The following is a 13,939-nucleotide window of genomic DNA, read 5'->3' as shown; positions in this document are numbered from 1 at the left end:
CATTGAATCATTTGGATTCTTTGAAGTCAAACTTATTCTTTGTGATTTGTCCACGATTTCCTTCATAGTTTCGCATAATCCGCTTTTCGGTACTAAATTTTCTATTGAGTGTTTCCAATACTCCATTCTTTATCATCAAACTTTCGACGGTTAAGGTCGTGTACAGTTTTTGCTGCTGTATTCAGCTTTTTCAGAATTTCAGAATGGAAGATCATAATTCTAGGAAATAAATGTTATATGTTTACATATAACTGTTGATGTAGACATGCTGCGAGATTTCAAAATACTGATTGCTGACTCTCGGTATTTGGTACGGCAATTCTCGTTATCAGATGTAGATGAGTAGATGATAGGATCTCAATGTATATAACAACTTTTCATAAGGTCAAAGACTAATGATGTTGCTGGTAAGTTTACTACTAATGTCGTGAGATATAATCGGTTTTCCGGTAATGATGACGAAAGGCAACTTTTATATTAAGGTTATAATAAGCTAATCCAAGTGAAAAGTCGAAGTTGACTTGTTGGAGCTGTGAAAAAATTTACTACCTTGAAAAGGGATTGTAAAGTTATTTTGGGTAATAATAATGCTAAAGGATCTAACACAGATACATGTTAAACGTTTACTCAGGTTCCGAGTGTTTTCAGGTGCATAGCTATATGCATCAATCTTTTCTTCCGTAGATGAAATGCGGTTGGTTCATCCTCTCGATTGAGGTGTTTTCATGAATCATGGAAGGTTTGAACGCGGATTGTAATCGTCAAGATACAAAAGAGGTTTAAGATGAAATCAAGTGGCAAACTTGAAGAATTGTTTAGTTTCATATGTTATAATCAATATTTTAATTCATTTTTAATTGTCCAATGTTATTAGTCCACAATCGATAGTCCACAGTTAACAATTCAATAATTCATATATACTTTAATACATAATGTTCAAATTAAATAATACGTATCGTGATCCGTGTACATGTCTCAGACTCGATCACAACTCAAATTATATATATTATTATAGAATCAACCTCAACCCTGTATAGAGAACTCGATCATTACTGCATATAGAGTGTCTATGGTGATTCCAAATAATATATATTGATGCGTCGATATGATATGTCAAAACCTTGTATACGTGTCCCGATATTTAAAGTGTGTAAAATAAATAACTGAAATTAAATGAAGATAAATTAAATGCGTAAAGTAAATAACAGAAATTAAATGACGATAAATAAAATTACGAGAATATAAATTGCGATAAATAAATTGCGATAATTAAAATGTAATACGGAATTAACAGTTAGCTAGGAACAGTTAGCTAGGATTTTGTTAGCGTAGATTCTTAACAAAATTTCTCATAGTTAATTTGTTTGTTTCTAACAAATTTTATTTTGTCCAATGTTTTCTTCATTATGCCATTTGTTGGATTCTGATAGGTCAAAATCCAAATATAAAATTGAATAAAAATGGTTATTTTGTGGTGAACGGATTCGTATAGCTGTGGTTGTAAGTAGGATAGCAAATAACAGTTGAATCAGATTCGTAGAATGTACAGTGTAACTTATTAATGCGAAATCTAAATATTCCTCGGGTATTACCTACCCGTTAAAATATTTTCACCACTAACAGTTTGTACAATTAAAATTTTAATTACAATCTTTATGAAAACATATATACATATATATTTTCTTCAGACGTAATCAGGGATTTAATGAGTCAATGTGATATTAAACTCATCAGATTTATGACTAGAACTAGAGTACATAATCTCTAAAACATTAGAGATTACATAATCATCACAAAGGACGAAGATAGTTTATGTAGAACGATTCGTAGAACGATGATTATGCTTGAGGTATAGATTGCGAGGTTGAGATGTGTGATGATGTTGTTGTTGTTGGTACTGGTTATGCTGCTGGTGCTGCTGATGGTGGTACTGTTATTGTCGGTGCTACAAGTGTTGTTGGTGCTGAGGTTGGTGATGATGTTGGTGTAGTAAGTATAGTTTGTAGATAACGCACCATTCTTGTTAGGGTTTCTATCCTACCCTCTATCATTTTTATCCATCCACTCATCTGATTCGATAGATCTTGATTATCAATTCGAAGTTCCCTAACTTCTTCTAATATTCCCCTTCGATTGGTATTCGGAAGTAGAGGTTGAATATTTTCTGAGATTGCAGTAATGCGACCTTCGAGGCGGATATTTTAGCAAGAAGGGTGAATACAGTGTTATGCACAGGTTCACCGGTGAGTACATCGTTTTCTCCGATGTTAGGAGGTAAGTTTGGTTCACAGTAGGGCTCACCTTCTTCATTTCTCCATCGAGTGAGTAAGTCTCGGACCCACCCCCATCTCCTCCAGAAAGAAAAATAATTAAATGGTTGAGGCACTTCTGGTCCATTGACTTCGGAGTCTGCTTCAATATACATCTCGAAATCGCTTCCGGAACTAATGGAATCCAAGCTAGGTGTAGGATCCATCTCTCACGATCAGTTAAAGAGTTTTGATATGAAATGATTTTCGGTCATCGGATAATATTCTAATAATATAGAATATCTAATATAGTACAGAAGATCCCGTAGATTATGGAGAAGATTAAGGAAACGTGTCAGATAAAGTCTACAGTAACAGATACGCTAAGATATGAATTTTGTTTATACACTATTCATGCAGTCTATGCAGTAAAACGTGTCTAGACTAAGAATAATGAGCAGGTAATTTTCTAAGGATGATAATCAGATGATTTTTGACAAAAACGATAAGCGAAACTTTTGACATGCAGACACGGTCGAAGTCCAGACTCACTAATGCATCCTAACGACTATCAGTTAGACTCACTAATGCAAGACCTGGTTCACTAAGACCACCGCTCTGATACCAACTGTAGAGACCCGTCCTAATCCATCCGGACGAAGTCCATATCGATTATAAACGATTCACAACAGTTGATTACATCGCGAGGTACTTGACCTCTATATGATACATTTTACAAACATTGCATTCGTTTTTGAAAAGACAATCTTTCATTACATTGAAAGTTGACGGCATGTATACTATTTTATAATATATCTAACTATAATTGACTTAATAATAATCTTGATGAACTTAACGACTCGAATGCAACGTCTTTTGAAATATGTCATGAATGACTCCAAGTAATATCTCTAAAATGAGCAAATGCACAGCGGAAGATTTCTTTCGTACCTGAGAATAAACATGCTTTAAAGTGTCAACCAAAAGGTTGGTGAGTTCATTAGTTTAACATAAATAATCATTTCATAATTTTAATAGACCACAAGATTTCATATTTCCATTTCTCAAAAACATACGTCCCATGCATAGAGACAAAAATATCATTCATATGGATTGAACACCTGGTAACCGACATTCACAATATGCATATAAGAATATCCCCATCATTCCGGGATCCTCCTTTGGACATGATATAAATTTCGAAGTACTAAAGCATCCGGTACTTTGGATGGGGCTTGTTTGGCCCGATAGATCTTTCTTTAGGATTCGCGTCAATTAGGGAGTCTGTTCCCTAATTCTTAGATTACCAGACTAAAAAGGGGCATAATCGGTTTAATAATCCAACCATAGAATGTAGTTTCGATCACTTGTGTCTATTTCGTAAAACAGTTATAAAAACAGCGCATGTATTCTCAGTCCCAAAAATATATATTGCAAAAGCATTTAAAAAGGGATTAATGAAACTCAACATACTGTATTTTGTAGTAAAAATACATATGACTATATTGAACAATGCAGAGTTGGCCTTGGATTCACGAACCTATAACATTTGTATATTCATTAATACATATAACCTTAATCGAACGGCTTCATATATTATAACTTTATATACTATTTATTTGATTTGTATATATATATTTAAAATGATTATTATTTATATAATTTTAAAATACCTAATCTGTTATATATGGATATTTATTTAAAGGTTGTTAATATAATTAATTCATTCTTATATGTAATATGACTTTTAAGTATATTTTCTATATACATGATAATATATAAGTAAATATTGTAGTTGATTACAATTATACTAGTTTTTAATGTTAATAATACTAATACTTATAATCCTATTAATAATACTTATGTTAATGACAATAACTCTAATACTTATAAAATGATAGTAATACTAATGATAAATTAATACTAATAATGTTTACATATTCTAAAAATATTTATCACAATAATAATAATAATAATAATAATAATAATAATAATAATAATAATAATAATAATAATAATAATAATAATAATAATAATAATAATAATAATAATAATAATAATAATAATTATAATAATCATAATAATAATGATAAAAATATTGGTAGTACTACCTCATAAGATTAGGCTCCAAAAATAAATAACTGCTCTTGTTGAGACTCGAACCAGCAACCTCTCGCTAACTCATCAACAACCCAAACCATCGGACCAAATCAATTTTTCTGATTAAAGACTCAAACCTGTTACTTATAACTCGTATATTGGCCTAACCAGGAACTTGCAGCCCAACAGAACATAACGGCCCAAGTTTTAAATCAGTCCACAATTTGTTTGCGTGAGATAATTTTATCCAGGCTTTATAAATGTTAAGCCCAAAATTCAAATCAAAGATTACGGTTCAATATGAATGGTATCCAGCTCGTTAACTACTCTCTCAAATTCGTTTACAGTCATCATCATCATGCATCATGTTGTGAACTTATCATCATATATTAAAACATATCATCATCATGATCATGACATGAAATCACGATCACAATCATTAATCATCGTCATTATTCCTTCATTATTGGTATATCCTAACCATTAACGTATCCATAATCATAATCTGACCATAATCATGATCATCATCGAACATCATGAAACATACTTCATCGACATCAATCATCATCATTAATCGTCATCACAATTTGTTATCATCAAGGATTTTCATTTCATCACTAATGTATAACAATCATCATCGTAGCATAATTATCATCGTATACAGTCACGTAACATTATGATAATCATTATCATTCGATCCAAATATCCATCACCATCCCTTGAAAACAGAAGGGGTGTTCACGACAGGAACAGTAAAACAGAAAAATATCATTTGCAAATTGGAGAAAAGAAAGAGGAAAACGGAGAGAGAGAGAGAGAAATAAAAAGGTGGTAACGATTTGATAGTATCATTTTAAGGTGGTAGCAGGTGGATGGTTTTCGGTTGTCTTTTCTGTTAATATGCGACCAAAACAGAATCACTATCCAAGTAATAGCAGCAGCAGGTGACCGGAGAAAAAAAATATCAGTGAGAAATTCACGATGGTGTTGAGGATTTGGTGATTAAAAAGTGACGGCCTGTGTATATGATTTAGAAACCGAAGGAATGGAAACTTGTGTGGTGTTTGTTTGTTTCGAACGAATAAGAAACAGAAAGACAAAGTAAGCGGGTTCGAGGATGGTGAAAGGTGGCGGTTCTTGGTTGTTCCGGCGATGGTGAGGTGAAACGGTTTAGGGTGGTGTGGTGGAGATGATGGAGAAGGAGTGATGGTTTGCTTGTTTTACTTCCTCTCTTCCGTAACATAAATATGTATATCACATTACATTACATATAATAATTATAACATTAATAATAATTAATAATAATTATAATTAATAAAAATAATAATAATAAAGTAATAATAAAAAATCTTCAAGTGGAAGTCACAGATTAAACAGTACTAATGCCCAACTTTTTCAATTAAGCACAGTGGACTGATGAGATGATTTGTTATTTAGTTACCGACAGTTTTCACAGGGTGTGTCCATTGCTAAACTGTTACAGCTAAATTAATTTGGAAAAATCCCATATTTTTAGATTAAATATATTTAGTTATTTCACTCATTAACTGTCTGAAACCTGATCAAAAAGGTTCAAAATTATTTATTTTTTGTTCCAATTTATATGTACGGAGTACTAATATTTAAACTTAAAAAACTAAAAATATTTTTAACACATCTAACATCTTCGTAATCGATTTACAGTTCAACTTTTATTTTAGTCCTTCATGAACATGTAATATATCTATATTAAAACTAACGAAACGTCAACCGAGTGTCACTGACGTTTACTAATTAGGCTCGAAATCAATTATTTTTAATATATTCTCTTTCTATATGCAAACAGTTTTAAATAACAGGTTTTAACTACTAAAATAAATATATTATATATTTTTAAACAATTAGATTTAATATAATTTTATATATAGATTTACAAGAAATATTTATATATACACATCTATATAATTATAATAGTAGTTTTCATTACATCGCATATTATTGTACATATTTATTTCTTAAAATTTAATCATATATTATATCAAATAATATTTCAAATTATTATTCTTATATATATATATATATATATATATATATATATATATATATATATATATATATATATATATATATTTAAATATATATGTATCTATTTACAAATAGTTGTTCGTGAATCGTCGAGAACAGTCGAAGGTCAATTGAATATATGAAACAGTTTAAAAATTTTTAGACTCAACATTACATACTTTGCTTATCATATCGAAATTATATAAAGATTAAGTTTAAATTTAGTCAGAAATTCCCGGGTCATCACAAGTTAATGATTGCATGAGAACTTAATAGTAATTGACTTTCAGCTAGTAACTTGAGTTGATCTACTTGGTGTTTAATAGCTTATATAATTTGTCAGTCTATTTGCATGTTGATTGATAACTCCTAAATTATACAGTATTTTTATATCATTTTGAGGAGTTATCTTTTTATTTTTGAATCATTTTGACGCCAAAACACACCAAAATGGGTAAAAATGGAAAATAGGTGTTTCTAATATTTTGTTTAAGAAATGCACAAAACAGGATAAAAAACAGTGAAAAATTGAAGATTGAGAAATGAAGCCGCCGGCATTATAGGAACCAAGCTACCGGCTTCCCCAAGAAGTTCCTGAATATTCCAGTTTTGTTCGTAAAATGTATTGAACTTGGAGCCTAAGAAAAATTGAATTGAAACCGCTGCTTCACATCGAAGTCGCCGGCTTTAGGAACACGGTTTCTCGACTTGCTGATCAAGTTCAACTAAAAATGGAAACAAAATCAAGACAAAAACAGAGAGATTTGGCGAATCAATGAAGCCGCCGACTTGAGGAAGGCAGTTACGCGTTATTTTCTTTGAAATCACGTTTTACTTGGAGAATAAGCCACCGACTCAGGGAAGCCACCGGCTTCATCCTGAAGCCGCCGGCTTGGCTTAGCCGTCGTAAAACACTATAAATAGAGGCTCTAGACCAGAGTTTGAGACAAGTTCAGTTTTTCTTTACTTTTTATTATTCAGGTACGAATTAGTTAGGGTTTTATTTCCTTTCAACTCTCAAGTCCATCAATCAATTATTTGGTCTTTGATTTCTTCCATGTCGGTATGAATCTTTACTTTATTTCTTATTCTTTAATTGTTTTTACTTTAGTTATGGGCTAATAGCCTTGCATATGCTTGAATCATGTAACACCTTGTGATCAATTGCCTAAACTATTTAAACTGTATGAAAGAAAACAGAAATCCGGAAGTGGAACATGAAGCCGGCCGAAGCAACCGGCTTCATCTGGACTGTTTAATATTCGACTGTTATTTAAACTCAGATCAAAATAAAAAGTATTCGATGCAATTATTCATAATTCTCAATGAAGCCGCCGGCTTCGTTGCTAAAGCCGCCGGCTTTATGTAATAAACACAAAATTTATATTTTGACAAAATTCCTGGTTTCTTATTATGTTTTATGTCTGATTAAAATACCACCGTTAAATTAATCTGGTTTGGGAGTCAATTATTAGGTTTTAACTAGAACATCACTAAGTTTAAAACTTGATAAACTTAAATATAATTGGATTAGTTTAGTTGTGAGAATTATAGCTAGTAACTATAATTAGGATTTGGTTAATCACATTAAATCCATTATCAGGTCTTAATACAAGTAGGAAATTCAGTCATCTATTTTAGGATTAACCTGATATAAAGTAGATATTCTTAGGTCAATTATCAATCTGACTTTGATCTTAATTTAAAAAGACAATTGTGAACAAGGTGTGAAAGATTCAAGCATGTGTTTTAATTATTATTGTTTATTTCTCTTAAAGTTATTTTATCACAATTTATTTATTTCTTGTCATTTAAAGTTTTAAAACCACAACTTATATTCTTAAATCCACTCGTTCTCTTGGGACGAACCTTAACTTACAAAATACTAAACTACATCTGATCGGGTTTTGTTGCTCATTAGGGTGTTAAAAGTAATTAGTAAATTAAGAACTTATAAATTAAAAAGTAGATAAAAAAGACACGCATTATTACACACACTTTTGACACATCATTGATCCTCATCACAAGATTGATATGTATCATGTAATTGAATTAAATATGAATAATTGAGATGTTAGTCATGCACATCACGTGTCTAGCATATGCTTTAAGTCCTACTTATTGAATGATATGCAACACTTAGCTTAACCTATTAAGGGATAATAGTTGATCTATCATTATTATTCTGCTTTGTGTTAATATAAGTTATGAAACTTGCCTAATATGATTCCCGTATGAGTTTGTTCATGTAACTGCATTTATTTTTATCTGTATTTTTTGAATCTTCAATTCCTTGTTTTATTTTATTATTTTCTCTATTTTTAAAGCATCTCTTTCCTAAGAGATAAGAATCTATCCTATAAAAGACATAAAAATCTATTTTTAATTCTTTAATAAGAATTAAACTATTTAAATAAAACAACTATTATCCGCATCTACGCTCTCTTGGGACGATAACCTAAAATAGTACATCTGATCGGGTTTTGTTGCTCGTTAGGGTGTTAAAGTGTATTAAATAAAGGTTTTATAAATCTAAAATTTGAAATAAAAGATTAAGCACTACTACACACACTTTTCACACATCAACTTTTTGGCGCCGCTGCCGGGGAGCGCGGTAAATAGGAAAATTGGATATACTTTGGTTATTGATATTTCTTGAAAACGGGTGATGATTGTCTTCCTTTAGGAGAGGGTTGCTGGGGTTCCGATTTAAAGGTTCCTGCTCGAACCTAGATACTGACGGTTCACTTAAGTATTAAAAGATTCAATAGGCCGTGTATATTTGATTATTCGTTGTTATGCGATAAAAGTTGTTATTTAATATTTATATTATTAATTAAGTCATTAATATTTATTATTATCAATTTAAAATTTATTAAAATATTAACATACTTCCTAAATATAAGAAAAAGAATTAGAATAAATTTAAAATTAAATTATATATATCCGTTTAGTTCTAAAACATTTTCTTCTAAAATATTTCTTTTTATGATTTTAGATCACATGAATACCCGTTTCAAGAAACCCGTTTTACAAGACATGTTACCAAATCCCGATATATTATTTAAACCTTCTAAGGATTCGAATATTGTTAAGAAATTAAATTTAAATGAAGGAACTACTTCTAATGATGACTCATTATCTAGTCAATCGTCTAGTCCTGATTCTAATTTGGGATCTCTTTTTGGTTCAGAAACTGAAATGACTACTGATTCAATGGAAGCGTTAATGAAAGCAGGTCGGGAAGGATTAGGTCACGCTATTACTCAGCCTATTATAAAAGAAAACTTTTATATTAAAGATCCTATATTTCATTTGCTTAAGGATAACCAATTTAGTGGAACTGGAAAGGAAGATGCTAATGCTCACATTCGGAATTTTAAAGTCATTTGTAATCTGTTTAACATTAATAATGTGGAAAGTAATGTCATCTATCTTCGTCTCTTTCCATGGTCACTAAAAGATGAAGCTAAAGAATGGTTAAACTCGTTACCTGAAGGAGATATTACTAGTTGGGATACTATGGTTGAAAAATTTCTAACTCGATTCTTTCTCGCATCCAAAACTGTCACCCTTCAAACCGAAATTGCTAATTTTCGTCAGAAAACTAACGAGTCTCTTTATTTTGCTTGGGTCTAATTTGGTCAAATGCTTAGAGGTTGTCCACAACATGGTTTGGATAAGTTTAAAAAGGTAACTACTTTCTATAAGGGTTGTGATATAGCCAGAAGAAGAGAAATTGATACATCTGCTGGAGGAAACATTATGAGTAAAACTGCCGAAGAAGCTGAAACATTAATCAATAAGTTTGCTGCTCATTCCCACCAATGGCATCAAGACTTAGACATTTCTCGTTCGGTAAAATCTGTTAGTTATGATTCTGAAGATAGGTTAAGGCTATGAATGTGCAATTGGGTAACCTGGGGAGGCAAATTGAAAAGCTTATCAAAGAAATGTGAAATGTCCCGTTCATATTGATTATAAACGTTCCATATTAATTGATTTTGTCGCGAGGTTTTGACCTCTATATGAGACGTTTTTCAAAGACTGCATTCATTTTTAAAACAACCATAACCTTTATTTTATCTATAAAGGTTTAAAAAGCATTACGTAGATTATCAAATAATGATAATCTAAAATATACCGTTTACACACGACCATTACATAATAGTTTACAATAAGAATATATTACATCAAAAATAAGTTTCTTGAATGCAGTTTTTACATAATATCATACAAGCATGGACTCCAAATCTTGTCCTTATTTTAGTATGCAACAACGGAAGCTCTTAATAATCACCTGAGAATAAATATGCTTAAAACGTCAACAAAAATGTTGGTGAGTTATAGGTTTAACCTATATATTATCAAATCATAATAATAGCGTGAGGGTACGAAATAGTATTATTTTTAATACAAAATACTACAAAATATGACACAAGTTTTAATTATTTATAGAGTGGGATATACCTAAATCTTGCTACAACACTATAGGCAGTGTACCTAATCGTAGAGTAGTGTAGTTTTTAGTAAGTCCGGTTCGTTCCACAGGGAGCTGGTGATACTTACTATATTTTTAACAACTATATTTATACAAAATATATATAATTATATAAGTAGTAATATTATTATAAAAGGGGGGTTTTACCGTTTAATGACCGGTTTGTCGATTCTATATTTTAAGCGCAAAGATAAATGACGATAATTAAAGTGCGTAAAATAATGACAATAAATAAAATGACAGTAAATAAAATTGCGAGTAATAAAATGACAGTAAATAAAGATACGATGAGAAATATAATAAAAGAATTATGCTTATTTAAACTTCCGTAATCATGATGTTTGACGTGTTGATTTTAATTTATTACCATGGGTTAATTGTCCTTTGTCCTGGTTTATTTGATACGTCTATCTGGTTTTTGTACATAATAGTCCATCGGTCATAAATATAAAGTGCGAGTATCCTCGTCAAATTACCCTTATACCCGAAGTCAAATATTCCAACTGATTAAGGATTTAAACTGTGACGCAGTTATCACTTCTGTCAACAATTACACCAGTTATCACTGTATGTAATCCACCCCTGTTTTAATTAGTTTATGAATATTAATTCATCCACTTGATCAGAATGAATAATCAATTACCCAACCCAATTGATTAATTAAATGATTATAACAGATTCCATATGAACGTCACTAAATAGGACAACCATAATCATTATTAATTATTAGGTTAATTAATTTGAAGATAGGTTCGACAGACTCCAATGAGTTGTCACTCAATTAGACAATACCCCCCATCTATTAATAGTCAATAGTCCAATTTCCACAAGTGTCGGTCTTTTGCCCAAACCTTAATTATGGTCCAAAGTTCAATAACCCCATCTTAATATTTTAGCCTAACATCACGATTACTTCGGCTCAAATAAGCATAATAACGACTTAGCTACGAGACATTAATGTAAAAAGGTTGAACATAACTTACAATGATTAAAAATAGCGTAGCGTTACACGGACAGAATTTCGACTTACACACTCAAACGATCTCTATCATAAATCTTATTATTATCATAATTTAAAATTAAAATTAAGATTATTGTTATATCTGATTACATTAACATTATGATAGAGAATTATAAATATAGATATTGATATTTGATATAGAAAAGTAAGAAAAAGATAGAAAAAATGATCGAAAAAAAAGTCTCCCCAAATTGATCGTAAATCATCGCTTTTATAGCGAAATTAGAATTGAAATTTTCATTTACGACCCCTGAACTATGCTCAATTAACAACTTTTTATTATTTAATATTATTCTTATTATGAATTATTTAAATATTATATTTTATTCTTGTGCATAGTTGACTCGTAATTTTTACACCGTTGCGTCGAGCGCTGAAAGTTGGTTCATGCCTCGGTTCCGGATTTTCGAACGCCCTTTCGTACAATTTTATATCGTGTACTTTGCGTTTTGTAACTTGTACTCTTGTCATTTTTAGACGTTCTTCATCAATAATTTGAACCTTTTTGATTGTATCTTGTACTTTTGAGCTTTTTGGACCTTTGCGTCTTCAAATCTTCGTTTTCGCCTTTTGTCTTCGCACTTATTTAAAATAAACGAATATTACTCGAAAATGGAACAATTGCAACTAAAATCTTGTCTTTCTTGGGGGATTTTGCTATGAAATATATGTTCCTTTTTAGCCTTATCAATATCCCCACACTTGAGCGTTGCTTGTCCTCAAGCAATACAGTCTTGAAATAATATAATACATCACACGAATCACTTCTTTATTCTTCACACTTTGTACATCAGTGATTTTGATAGAGCGGTATAAACAATGATATTAACAATAGAACCATGGTTAAAGGTGGGTGTGTCATCCACAGTTGCCTTGGGTTTAGGTCAACGACACTTGCAATCAAATAGCCGATTTACTTTCGGTTTCCAAAGCAAAGTGCACATTTGAAAGGCGGTTTACAGTCCCACATGACTATAAAAATGTAGATCCTTTAGGAAATTGGATCTTTATGAAAACATTTGATCTTTTAAAAATTCAAGCTAGATTTTACCCTAGACAAGTTTTCTGATTTGACCCACCATCAGTGTTGCAAAATATATTTGTGGATCAATATTTTGGCTAAAAACATTTAGGTTCGTGTAATCCACTGCTATCCCGGTATCGGAAAGCACACATCCAGTTTACTTGTTCCGTATATTACCTTTCGGTAAACTACCGTCCGGTTGTAAAGGAAAGCGATGAACAAGAAACTGTTAAGGCAATGTCCCGTGACATGCATTTGATTATGGTCTTTTAACGTGTCGGATGCTAGAACTATCCTTGGTAGGAGCGATAGTAAAGATCATCCTATGATTTTTCGGTCTGGCACAAGGTCCTGTCTCCGACCATGCTATGCAACCACCGTTCTTACGGTTGACACCCGATTTGGTTCAGGTGACCTAATGAATTCCAGGTGAATTTCTAGGATTTTACGTTCAATGGTAATGAACGCATTGAAAATGGGTTTTCAGAAAACAAATCGGTTTGTATTTTTGATCAAAATATTTTCTCGTTCAAGCCCGAGTTTAGATATCATTGAATTCCATGAGTTTGAATTCTCAATCTTTAAGGTCAATCTCTAGGATTGAGTAATATATCAGTCTTAAAAGCTGATTTTTAATCTTTAAGGAGATTATCCTTTCTGGGGATCTGATTCATTAGTCTTATCAAGCTAATTTGCACGGTGCCCCCCCCATTGTACGAGATAAATCCTTCTCATGGTTAGGATAAATCTGACCACATGGCGACCCTGTTTGATGCTGAGGTCCGTGGATTTCCTGCTAATTTTAGAGATGACTTTTCTAGATTTTTCGTCAACCTACAGCGGGTCTAGACGACAACTTCATGACCTAAATCAAGAAGCGCGTTTCTTTTTCGGAAGACTTTACTTCCTTTTAATGATGGAATTGATTCATCGTGTAGATCCATCTTTCTTTCAAAAGTATTATAGTAAATCGGGTAAAACTGATTAGTATCATCCAAAAC

This window comes from Rutidosis leptorrhynchoides, chromosome 11 (genome assembly GCF_046630445.1).
Source record: "Rutidosis leptorrhynchoides isolate AG116_Rl617_1_P2 chromosome 11, CSIRO_AGI_Rlap_v1, whole genome shotgun sequence".
Classification (NCBI taxonomy): Eukaryota; Viridiplantae; Streptophyta; class Magnoliopsida; order Asterales; family Asteraceae; genus Rutidosis; species Rutidosis leptorrhynchoides.
Note: the sequence above shows the minus strand (reverse complement) of the source record.